Genomic DNA, 10,658 nt, shown 5'->3' with positions numbered 1-10,658 from the left:
GGACATGTCGGTTTTTGTAAGGACTTTGGTATATGAAGTGCGAACTGCAGCCCAGTCTGTTGCCGGTGCAACTGCACGGGCCGGAGCAGATGCAAGTGCAAGTGTTGGTGCAGGTGCCGAAGCCGCTGCTGCTGCCGGAGATGGTGCTCCTTGTAGAGCTGGTGCCGGTGTCGGAGCAGGTGCCGGTGTCGATGCCCGATCCTCCGGTAGATCAGACTGATCCGCTGACGCGGTCGGTGCCCAATCCTCAGCTGGATCAGACTGAGCTGCTGCCGCTGTCAGTGCTAGAGCAACTGCCGGTGCTTGATCTGTGCCAGCCAGCAGCGATCGTGTCTGGTCTGCTATGATCAGCTTTCTAACTTGACTAGGATCCATGACCGTGATCCATTTTTTCTTCATTTCTTTTAAATGTGAGAAGGACTAATTGTGGCGTTTTTGTTAAACCAAACTGCAGTTCATCATAGGGGTTCAGCTTGTACTCAGACAACAGACTGATCCAATTTTTTCCAGTAATATAAGTGATGGACAGTGCCTTCGTTACCGACACGACATAAGAAGTGAAACCTGCAAAAATAGCCATCGTAGAGCAAACCAAACGGTTTATTCTGTGATGAATGTCACATGGCAAAACCTTCATCGTAAAATTGCAGGAAAAGAAAGAAAACATGACATTAAATTAATAAGATTTAGACAGTAAATCAATAAGATTTACTTGATGTGACACGAGTGAATCCTTACCAGGAAATCACGATGTTGAAGTACTAAACAGAAGATTGATCGTCCAACTACGCGTGGCATGCAGGGGCCCCGCCTACTCCCACAAGCAGGACAGTCCAAAGGTCGTGACAAATCATATGGACCGAACATCCATGGGACTGGAAATCCTGGTGGGTGCGATAAACCCGGCAATGCATACAGATATTGGAGTGTAACCATAATTGATAAACCGTCCTCACAAAAAATATGATATGGATACTTCAAAATATACAGACTGAATTGAGTGGACAGACATTAACATAGACCGTTCACACACCAAAAGCGGTAGTACTAATAAACAATACAGGGTTCACAAACACAAATCAAGAACTGAACAATAGTACTTACTACAGACAAGCAAAGTTGCACTAACTAAACTCTGCAGACTATTTCTTGCCACCGACCTACGGGATGAACCCCGCATAACTGACTAGGCCATGGACTTCGTGTGAGATGTCTACATGCACCATCACCATCTTGTCAACCTTGGAGAACCTAACAGAGTGGTCTTTCCACTCATAAACATGATGATGAAGACAGGCCACATCAGATTTGTTGGGAAGCTTTACAAGAACCACACCCTTCGTAATCGAACGCACAGCCAGGAAATTGTTGTGGTCAAGTACAACCTCGAGAACACGCCTGACAACAATGCTACAGGAAAACACTAGTTCAGGACACGTGGCGACAAGGACACATCAGCTGGATAGTTCAGCAGTAGAACTCATCATCAGGTCTTCCAGTTCACACGACATGACTTTGAGAACTTCATCTCCATCGCGGACCTGGTTCTAATTCAAACAGAAACCATATTTTATTACTACCTTCGTTCAGAAATATAAGATGATTTTCGATATTATACTCCATATATGACTACATATACGCACAGAAATGAGTGAACAAAGACACTAGAACATGTCTTCAAAGGCATGAGAGCAGAGGGATTACATGCAATATCCATAACACAAGTTACTGAGGCAAATATACCCTCTTAAAAGGTAGCATTGATGTTCATAAAGTACTCCCTCCGTCCCAAAATTCTTGTCTTAGATTTGTCTAGATACGGATGTATCAAGTCACATTTTAGTATTAGATACATCCGTATCTAGACAAATCTAAGACAAGAAATTTGGGACAGAGGGAGTAGTTGAAAGTAATCTATAAGAAATCAGTGTCAACCTCTCGCATGTTTTGGTCAAAAGAGGAATTTACATTTGGCACACTAAAATCACATGCAAGATCACCCAGAAAGTTGTACTACCAGTACTAGTACTGCGTGTTAGATGAAAAAACACGATCAAGATCGAGAAAAAGATCGTCAACAAGAGACATTACCTGGACTTGCTTAATGAGGGATCCCGGAGAGGGGGGCTTGGATAGGGCGATGGCTTTGAGTTTGTCTGCGGTAGTCTCGGCGGGGTGCTTGCGCTTCTTCGTACCATGAGCCTCGACGGTTTTGGCCAGAGCCATAGACATCACGTCGGCCGGTGCTCCGGCGTCCATCCAAGAGAGGAAGCTGAGAGAGAAGTGTGAAAGGAGGAATGAGATGAGGGAGAAGCGAAGCGAGTGGGGGTTTTCTTCAAGAGAGGAAGCTGAGAGAGAAGAGTGAAATGATGGTTGCTTCGTCCGTCCAACTTACTGCTGGAAAGGAGGGGGTTTTGTGATTTGACGGCTCATTGGGCATTACTGCGGCGGTTCGATCGGGGTAGTCTACCGTCACTCTACTACGGAGTAATTTAGTGCATGGCTGGTGGACCCAGGTGCTGGCTGTCCCACACGTCGGCGAAAGTGAGTAATTTAGTGCATGGCTGGAGGAGGATCCGCACGGTAGAGCGTGTCCACTGTTTTTCTGAAGAAAAAAATGATTACAACAAGCGTTTCCACTCTTACGACGGAGGAGTGCGAAACACGGCAGCCACTTGAACATACACAGTGCTCCTACTACTAGGCATGTGCAGTGGTTCATATGTTAGTACTACACAATCTTGTTGCTAGTGTAGTAAGATATGACGATAACAAATGATGTTGTGCGCATGTCAACTACTCCTATATGTAACATAGTACCGCTTTTTCGACTGTCCGGTCGAGAATGAACGGTGAGATCAATGTTAACAGAACTAGGTCCACGGCGCACGGAGAGTATGGTGCTACAGTACTCCATGAAACATGAACCATATGAAGCATGAATAGTGTTAGGCAGGCTGTATGAAGGGTGCACGGGATGGGAGCAAAAGTTCCCTTCTCGACCCACTTTTGGGTGTTTGGCAGAGTGCATGAAGGGTGCATGAGTCCACACTAGTAGGTCGACAAAAATACACGAAGAGGAAACAACTATATTGAGATGAGAATGCAACCAAACACACCCACACGCTTTGTGCTACAGTGACTGATCTGCACCGTCCGAGTTTGATCCAACGGTCATGTTGCGCCGAGACATGGACATGCCCATGCAGAGGGCGCCTAAACACCACCGAAGTCCCTCTGCTTCTCGAGGCACACGACGTTGGTGATGCAGGGTGCAACCGCCCGCAGAGCCCGCTCCCGGTCGACGGGAGCCAGCTCGTCAAAGACGGCGTCCAATGGCACGAATGGATTCTGGTGACGGAGCCCTGAAAGGATTCGCCCGGCTCAGCCCCCACCATCGCGCGGAGACGACTCAGCTCCTCGGAGATATAGGTGAAGAAGGAGACCAGGTCAGGAAGCCGCAGCTCGTTGAAGTCGATCGGGTGGTCGAACGGGTTTAGCCCGACGGCTGGCATCGTCGCGCTGGCACGACGGTAGGCATCGCGCGGCCGCAACACGTGCGTGGCAACTTCGTTCACCAAGTGGCTGAGGCGATCCTGGACCTCGTCATGATCGGCCGGCTTGTGCTCCAGCCGGCTCCCCTGACGGCCTATCGTATCTCCTGCTTTCTGCAGCAACACCGTCGATACCTCGAGCATCTTTGTGGTGGACGCCTACCGCTTTTGAAGCTTCATGAACCCCCGCACATAACGGAGGAGCATGGCACTCCTCTCCTGCTTGAGCTCACGGAGCTCCACGTCCTTGCCCTGAGCTCCGCATCCTTGGCATGAAGCTCCTATGTCAGGCGCCTCACCTCGGACTCCGTAATCTGCTGCGCCGCCATGGCACCAGGTAGAAGCAATGGGGAGAGGAAGCAAATGGGGCGAAACGGCTGAAAGGCAATGCAATCTACGGGAAGGTGGAGGGAGCGGGGAATCTTTTGGTTTTCACCACGGTAAAACACCAGTCGACGACTTCTCACATCAGGGAGCAGTGGGTTTTTACAGGCGGAGTCATCGTGAATTGCTGCCGCGCCTGCTCCTGTCAATCAAAAAATTAAAAATCCTGCCGCGCCTGCTCCCGTCAATCAAAAAATTAAAAATCCTGCCGCACCCAAACACCAGAGCAACGCCGCGGTGGATATTTAAATTTACCTGCCGACAAGTAGATAAAAAAAGGGGTGAAAAAACAAATGTGGCGGCGGCCTAGCTAATCGGTCGAACTAGCCCAACTAGCTAGCCACCGTGCTTCACTGATGTACTCGGCGGGAAAGGTGGTCTTTTGTGATTTGATGACTCATTTACTTGCTTCGGCGCTACGACCGAGGAGGACCCAGAAAACGCGCGGTAGGGCGTCCCACGTCAGGAAGAATATATGCGTGCACCACCCGGGAGGACCCCGAAACCGCGCGGTAGGGTGTGCCACGTCTCGGCACGGAGGAAAAATGTGCGTGTAAAAATATACTGTATCAGACGTAGTACCTATGGTTCGACCTCGGGACCCAGCCAGTCGGTCGAAAACACCCCACTAGCCACACAGCTTCATCATGCAAACGTGGCATGGAGGATAGATGTGGTTAGCTCCGTCTCGAACAGCCACAACGTCTCTTGTTCTAGGCGATTCTTCTATTTTCCAAGCTTTTTTTAGTTGTAATAACACCACGGCAAGCTAGCGCCTCTCTTCGTGTGTGCCCGTGCAAAGGTTAGACGATGGAGAGAAGAGAGATTGAGATCGCAGACCTGGGACCCACCAGTAAGTGAGACAACAGTCATGCACGTGTTGACGAGGCACTCCCTCTACTCTACTCAACGCAAGTACTGTATAAAATCAAGTTATGGGACAAAGCCAACTACCGTTCGTTTTTTCAGGCTATCGACTTACACTTTGTAGTCCAGGTTGCCAGTTCGAATCTCGTCTTTCAGATTTGTTAGTTTTAGGTCCAAATTTGATTAATGACAAGTGGGACCCTCGTGTGTTGTTCCGATATTTCAGTGTAGGATGGTTTTTTGAATAAACACTTTGCGCGGTTAGACAAGTAACGGCACGAGTTACACGTATTTTGCAAGTTTACGAACAAAAATGACAGCGGCATAGAATATCACATCCACCCCGCAGCTTAGATACTATGGTGATACGAGTTTTTACACCGTTGGAAGTGAGATCCAATGGCTTGGGAGTAGTCTTTGTAATTATGCGCAATTTCCAAACTCTCCAAAGGTTTTTTTTGCAAATAAAACATTCAGGCCTCGTGTGTGCCGCTGCATCTTCGATCCAACGGCTCCCCGGTGCTCATATTAGGTGCTCCCCGTAGCTTAATTACCCGCTACGGTGATATGAGCATCTAGGTCGTATGATCAGTGATCAGATGGCACATGCGTAGTACTTGTACTTTCTGCGCATTTCCCAAACTCTATCAGCCGTATGTTGCAAAAACATTCAAACCTCCTACTGTGGGCCGTTAGATCTCAGTGAACTCGTATCACCATAGAATCTACGGTGCGGGAGCACCTCATACTCTCCCGTGCGAGAAAACATAAGGTGCTATCGCAGCTTGGATGCTACGGTGATACGAGCTTGGAGGTCGTTTGATCTGAGATCCAATGGCATCTGAGTAGTCTTTGTGCTTGTAAGCAGTGGCCGAACTCTTTTGGGGCTTTTCTGCAAAAAACCATTCGAACCACCGAGGAGGTGTTGGGTCACAAATCCAATGCCTCCGAAGAGCTTGTATCACCAAAGCATCTAAGGTGTGGTAGCACATGATATTCTTACATACAGGAGAATATGATGTCCTCCTTCATCTTAGATGCTACGGTGATACGAGCTTCGAGGTCGTTGGATATGGGATCAAAGGGCATCTAAGTAGTTTTTGTACAAATTGTGTGCAATTCTCAAACTCATCAAGGTTTCCTGCAAAAATATTAAGACACATCATGTGAGCTGCTATATCTCAGATCTACAAGCTCCAAGCAACTCGTATCGGCATATAGCATCTAAGGTATGGGGGCACATGATATTCTCCCGTATGTACAACCAATCGGTGGTTGGGAGGGTGGGGACAAATATAATCTAAACAACCCTAAACAGAGCTCCACAATTTTATCTAAGGTCGAGGGGTTGACCCCCGACAATCATAGCTCCGCCTAAACACAACATTTGCATGTACGGTAGTACTAGACTTAATATTCATGTTTCAGTTTCATGTTCATTTTAAATATTGAACTGAGGACCATGGATGTCTTACATTTTACTCCCTTCGTTCCTAAATATTAGTCTTTTTAGAGGCTTCAAATGGACTGGCACATACGGATGTATATAGACATATTTTAAAGTCTAGATTCACTCATTTTGCTCCGTATGTAGTCACTTGTTGAACTCTCTAAAAGACTAATATTTAGGAACAGAAGGAGTATTTTTGAATTCGTGTCATACGTGCATGGTTTGAAAAATAGATGCACTATACTTATTGGATTGTTGTTGTGTTCGTGCGTGTGTGTCTCTGTGTGTGTGTGGTCATATGCTTGATACATACAAAGTTTTCTCACCTCCATATTGTTCATCTTTTAAATTTGAATTTGCATTGGAAAACTTACTAGGCATACCATGAAATGTGAAATCCACGTTGAGATCACTATATCACAAACTCACTCTAATTCAACAACTCGTCATAAATCAATTACCACGTTGAGATTAGTATTTGCAAGAAAAATACGGGTATTGTAATACACATAGATTCGTTTGGCAATTTAAAAGGTTCCTTTCGTATTCTCGAATGGTAGGACCCAACGGCGTACCAGCCAGACCTTGGCTCGTGTCCTTCGGTGGCGTGCGTGGTACGCACATTAGGCAACCCCAACCAGTCGAGCCTCAGCGTTTCAAGTCGAAATATCTGGCAGCCAGAATTCCAGCCCTAGGAAATTCCCCTCATGTCCCCGGTCCATAATGACTACCGATGAACAACGGAGGGATGCTTTAGTAACTAGACCACGTTACCTACCGTGCCGAGCACGGTTCAATTCCCTCGGTCGCCGCTCGTCAAGGTCACCCGTCAACTGCATTGCCTAGTACTACTACTACTACACCAGGATGAGCACATAATTGAGCCCGTTTGTTCGTGCCTAGTACTTGAGTTAATATATCAGGCAATGCACTAGTACGGAGGGATTATCCTTTTACTCTGCATATATAACTTGTCTGAAGTCTAACTAAGCAAAACGTTTGACCAAATCCTTTCTTAAGAAATACAACAGGACAGATGTACGGCTTGAAAATTTATTGCATGATGCAGGTTATGATATTGTTTCGAATCCTGGATCTTAAATTTCAGAAAATCCAAAAGTGAGCATAAATTCTTGAAACTAAGCATGGTCACGTGATATGGCACAAATATTACTTCGTAAGTTTTTTCTTCAATTTGAGACAAGCTGCTTATGACAAGTTGCACAAATGAAGAGCCAAGGTATTTTGGAACAAAGACCTGTCACGTTAAGGCGAACGCTTTCACTATTGAAACCGTGGGCGTTTACGTGCCGCCACGAGTCCCCGCTTCTCATCGGCAGGTGCCGTCTGAGCAAGCGTGTGAGTCGACGGGAGGCGTGCGAGCAGACCGCTACGCCGGTTGTCAGGGAGGCGTGCGAGCAGACCGCTGTGCAGGCTCACCGGGAGGCGAGCCCTTTGACCAGGCTCCGCCGCCCACCGTCGTCCCAACTGCTCCCACTTTTAATGTCGCCGGCGCCGCAGTTTAAAATCAACCCCGCACTACCCGGTATCGCTACAATCCTCTCTCTTCCTCTCCGATTCTCCTGTCGTCTACCTCCACCTAGCCTGACCTAAACGTACGCCATGCCGCATCATGAAGGTCTGCCCTTAGTGTTCCAGTTTCTTGAGGAAGACACCCAGCCGGAGTCTCAAGAACATAAGGCGCTTTGGGATGAGCTTGAACTGGCCTTGCGGGAAGACGCCGCGCCTGTCCCCGCTCCCGTTCCGGCTCCCGTCGCCCCGACTGCGCCAGCGCCCATCCCCGTGGCATTGATGGGCTGGGAGCCGCACATTGTCGCCGAGCTTGATCCCACGGGGTTCCACGAGGTCCCCGCCGACTTTCACGCGCCCGTGCATCTGCCAGCGCATGCGCCTGCGCGTGCACTGACGCGCACGCCCGTGCCGGTGCCCGTGCACCTGCCAGCGCATGCGCCTGCGCGTGCACTGACGTGCGCGCCCGTGCCGGTGCCCGTGCACACGAATGTCTCCGCCGCGCCGTTGACAGCGCCTGTCCCCGCGCGGGTGCCAGTGCCCCCCTCAGCGGCATGGATGGCCGCCGTCGACCGCTTCCTTGCACCAACGCCAGTCGCCTCCTCCCGCCAGTTGACTCGCTCCGAAGTCCAGAACATTTTGGCCTTCCTTGAAGCTAGGCCAACGTCCAGGAGTACGCCAACAACGGCGCAAGATGCCGCCGTCACCGTCGATCAGTGGCCCGACGACACATAGAGCACGGCAGAGGAGCCGCTTCCCACCGCGAGATGCCCCCGCCGCCGTCGCGTAATCTAAATTTGCCATGAAAAACGTTCGAATTGCCATGCTTAAAATCTGAACGTTTATCATTTCCGTTTATTTTATATCGATCGTCTTATAATTTAAAGTCGGAGTCAGACTGACGAAATGTATGGTTTGATCGATTGAATGTTCTGCTAGAGCCGTATCAAATTAAATATAAAACGTCATGAAGCCACATGTATTCCTTGTCATCCAACGACCTAGACTGCTTCAATGTCGAGCGCTCAACACGTTTAGCGTGCAGTTAATTTCATGCCAAAAATAGTGCTAATCACATGACAACACGCAAAATAATATCCTAGTAGTTAATATCCGCATGCACTTAATATACTTCCAAATTAACGTGCATTGCACGTACACACTGACTAGTGCTGCCAGTACGTGAAACTGGTGCCGTGACTTGTGAACGCGTCCAGATATGGTCAACGGCAACATCGCCCGCGAGTTCTTCCTGTTTGCCCGTGCGTCTAAACGCAGAAGGGAAGGAGAGAGAGAGAGAGCACACATGGAACCCACCAGTAAGTGAAGGCGAATAGTACTAAAAATAATATTACATGTTATCCATTAATTAGGCTGTGGTAATATAAAAACATTATGTGAACAAAGGGGGTACAACAAACATTGCTATTCTACGTATGTTGCCTATTGACGTGCGGCTTGAAGGCCCGGTCGCATGTTCGATCCTCGTCCTTTATTTTTTAATTTGTATATGGGTCCAAATTTGTTTCATGACATGTGGGCCCCACGGTGTGTAGTTTGTAGCACTTTAATTTGTGGGTCGAAATTTGTTCCATTCCAAGTGGACTATCGGTGTGTAGTTTTGTAGCTTATTTATAATAATTAAAGAGAACAACATAGTTTTTTCAATAATACCATGGTGCGACGTCGAAGGCGAGAAAGGACGTGCGATAGAGCGATGACCGAGCCAGAGGGAAATCAACTAGGGGAGTTGCGTGGGTTGCAACGGTGTTTGGAGCAGTTGTGGGCCGAATGCTACGAAAATATAATCTAAACCGACCGGAATAAATGCCTACACAAATTAATCCAAGGTTGGAGTGCCCCTCGCAATGTAAATAGCTCCGGCTTTGCGAGGGAAGGAGAGGTAGTAGCTTCAACGCGTGGAAGATACGGTGTGAGAAAGCGAGGTCAATCGAGAGACATATAGATAGAGAGACAAAGTGAGTGTGGTCCGACATTCATTGAACAAATATATATGCCCTGGAGAGATATTGTCCGATTGAGCTTTTTGGCAAGGGTGAGGGCTGTAAGATAGAGCTTGAGAGATGATCCAGTCACAGACGTGTAGATATATTTTGTGCGTGGGAGGAAGCAAGGTCAACCGATCACATAGGGTCGCCGTGCGATCGAAAGAGTGAGACGGGTTGGAGAGAGTGACCTAGATAGATGATGTGCGTGAGAGAGTATACAATGTGAATAGGTCGAATTGGGCTCAAACATGGTGATATATCGTTTTTGTCCGAGAAAGAGCGAGGTCAATCGAGACATACGGAGAGAGAGAGAGAGAGAGAGAGAGAGAGAGAAAGATTGAGTGAGCGTGGCCCACCATGAGGTCGAAAGAGTGGCGGCGGCTTGGATGGACTGACCTAGATAGACAATCTGCGTGAGAGAGTATAGAGTGTGTCGATCGAGGCCCGAACAGGGAGATATATCATTTGTGTGTGAAAGAAAACGAGGTTAAACGAGACTCAGATAAAGAGAGCGAGATTGAGCGAGTGTGGCCCGCCGTGCGTAAGAAAGAGTGAGACAGTCTCGAGGGAGTGACCTAGATATACAACGTGCGTGCGTGCGCACGAGAGGTTGGGGGGGCTAGATAGGCAATGCATGTATTTAGCGCGAGAGGGTGAGAGGGAGAGGGGGGAGAGAGAGAGAGAGAGAGCTCGGCATGGGGTGCAATGGCGGGTGTGTGAGGTAAATACATTTGGTAACAGAGTGGAAAAAGGGATTGTGTAGTTGAGAGACTTAGAGATCGAAACATAGAGAGAAAGAATGAACGTGTGTTGGAAACCGATAGCTTCCTAAGGTGGTTAGGAGAGGAAGATTGACCGATATAG

This window comes from Triticum aestivum, chromosome 5D (genome assembly GCF_018294505.1).
Source record: "Triticum aestivum cultivar Chinese Spring chromosome 5D, IWGSC CS RefSeq v2.1, whole genome shotgun sequence".
In the NCBI taxonomy this organism is placed as follows: Eukaryota; Viridiplantae; Streptophyta; class Magnoliopsida; order Poales; family Poaceae; genus Triticum; species Triticum aestivum.
Note: the sequence above shows the minus strand (reverse complement) of the source record.